We start from the raw sequence: 2,465 nt of genomic DNA, 5'->3' as shown, positions 1-2,465 counted from the left end.
TTTTCAGTCTGTTTAAATAGCTGTGCCATGAAATGCGTCTTACACAGCCACTCTGGATAAGCAATATACTGTACTGTAAATAGAGCAATTGCTGTCATAATTTGGAGATGAAATGTCTGGATGGTAACTAGTGCCTGTCTAACAGAAATTGGAAAAGAGTATAGGCCTTCATCCTAAGGTGCTGTTTCAAATGAAATATTTTCAGTTTTGATTCCAGGAAATTGTGAAATATCATGGAGAAAATATTGCTCTGCTACACTGAGATCCGAATGGTGGGTTTTGGTTTTTCTGTGAAGGATGTCCATAAAACTTGGTGCGTTTGGGTTTCAGTGTAGCTGTAAATATGTGAAACTGTATGTGTCTGTGTCGGAGACTCGTTTCAGTGTGCTGAGCGCAGGGGCCGAGAGGGAGGGCAAGGACATGCACCACGATGCCACTGCGATAGTGGATTGTGCGAGTCACAGGCTGCTGGGCTGGGCCTCAGCCTCCCAAGCGCGTAACTGGGTAAATGCAATAAAAGGGTGATAACACTCGGACTCTGCTCCCCACCGACCACAGATAGTTTTTGTTACAAATTTGAGTCCGTGCATTATGTGATTTGTAAACTGACGCTGTAGTTGGAGACCTCGCTACAACACTATTAAAAATCTTCCCTTTTTGTGAGAGATGGGGTTTGTAGAATAGTGAGATTCTTCCGTATGTTGAACCTTAATCTGTTCCTGATGGTGGGAGTGCTGAAGTAACGTATCTCACTGTGATCTGGTACTGCAGTATTTGCATACAATGGCAGTTCTGTATATTCTTTTGGCTAACTGTAAATGTAAATGTTTCATATTAGCATAGTTGAATTTTTGAGGTACAGCTGTTTGTGTGAGATTAGCAAAAGCAACTTTATTTCTAAGAACTGTAAAAAAAAAAAAAATATTTTCAATAAAATTCCCTACCTCACCTCTGTTGTGCAGAAATGATCCCATTTCCTATGTTTAATTTTCCAACCTCATTTGTAAGGATGGAGATGATCCCTTCTCAGTTATTAGCAAAACATTGCTAGTTTTCATCAAAGCAAATAGCAGGATGCTTGAAAGAAAGTGAATTCTAACTAGTTTCCTTTGCTGCTTTTACATTATGGTGATCCAGGTGTTTGATACCTGAAATTTTATGCCACCTTAAGCTGCTCCCTCCCTCTGCCCTGCAATTTTATTGTATAGTGGCTGGCCATGCTTGGTGATTGCTGTTAATTATTTGACTGTTTTAGCAGTGGGGAGTGGGTGCAAGAGGGTGGGCAACAGGAGCACAGCAAGGGTCTGTGGAAGGCCTTTGGGTGAAAGGTTTAGTTTGCAGTGAAGGGGACCAAGCAAACTTTTGTTTGCTTGCTTTAATTGGGATGTAAATTCAATTGGGAATGTAAATGCATTCCCATAGCCAGCTCTAAAAATAAATGTCTTGAAAGACTCAGCAGTTATGCCAAACAGGAGTACCTAAATAATTCCTCCTGTCTCTGAAATGCTGAACTACTTACACCTTTAAGAAGAAGTTGGTGCCAGTAGCGTTCTCTCACGCTGCTACAGGGAGTGGGTGTTTCTCGTGTTTGAGGTGGATATAGCAAACCCAAATCAGATTTTTAACACTGATGTTTCTATACATGAGTTTGATTCCTCTAGTCCCGCACTTGCAATGATACCACAGTTCAGAGGTAGTGCGCTTTGGCAACACCTGTAAAATTTCCTCTCTGAAGGTGTCTCATGGCGCAGGTCCTCTTGGAAAGCACTAAGAAGGGGAGAAAGGCACTCCCCTGTGTGTGCAGAAAGCCCTTAGGAGAGCTCTTGTTCTTCATTACTTATGTGTGAGCACCAGAGTTTTGCTGAGGGTGGGGGGTGTAGCAACCAACATCAGATCCTGCTGAACTTTGTGAAGAATTACTGATTTTGACCCTGGGCTTCTGGGCTCAGTGTCTGCTTCCTTGAGAGGAAAGGTTGAAGCATGTATTCTGGGATGCAGATTTTTACATCCTATTCCTGTTTGTAGTTTCAGGACCAGTGTAAAACAGCTGGGTTGGCATGCCTGCAAACCCTCCCTTTTCCTAAGATTTGAGCAATAGCTCAGAGCTGTAAATACTTCTGTGTAAAAGGAATACCAGGTATTGCTTACAGTGATAAAAGGATAGTGTATTTTCAGGTTCTCATATTCAAACTCCAAATCTTGAGGAAACCTGGTATCACAGCAACGTGGTCAGGCATACTACTTGGCCGCTTGCAAACTTCTTCACTGTTTTTAGCAATGAAACTACTTTTTAAACCAGTAGGCCTTGCCCTACTCCCATACTATAAATAGTTGAGCAAGCAGTGTGACCCTCCTCACTGGGTCACTTACCAGTCACAATAAAGGTTTTTGAGAAGGTTTTTAAGGTCTCTCACCCTGTCCCCTTTTACAGTAGATACTTTGTTAGAGGTATCCAAATAATCCCG

The 2,465-nt window shown here is 42.1% G+C and overlaps 1 protein-coding gene across 4 annotated transcripts in view; it reads left to right on the top strand.

Annotated features, from left to right (window-relative positions):
• The window catches only part of CCNT2 (cyclin T2), a 26,204-nt gene extending 25,256 nt beyond the window's left edge, over positions 1-948 (top strand). For all 4 annotated transcript variants that reach the window (XM_065671319.1, XM_065671321.1, XM_065671323.1 and 1 more), the window contains one exon: positions 1-948. This exon is cut by the window's left edge and continues 3,508 nt beyond it. The gene's annotated coding sequence lies outside the window, so the exon portion shown is untranslated.
• Positions 949-2,465: the final 1,517 nt, after the last annotated feature.

This window comes from Lathamus discolor, chromosome 3 (genome assembly GCF_037157495.1).
Source record: "Lathamus discolor isolate bLatDis1 chromosome 3, bLatDis1.hap1, whole genome shotgun sequence".
In the NCBI taxonomy this organism is placed as follows: domain Eukaryota; kingdom Metazoa; phylum Chordata; class Aves; order Psittaciformes; family Psittacidae; genus Lathamus; species Lathamus discolor.
Note: the sequence above shows the minus strand (reverse complement) of the source record. Positions and strands in the feature narration are given on the sequence as shown.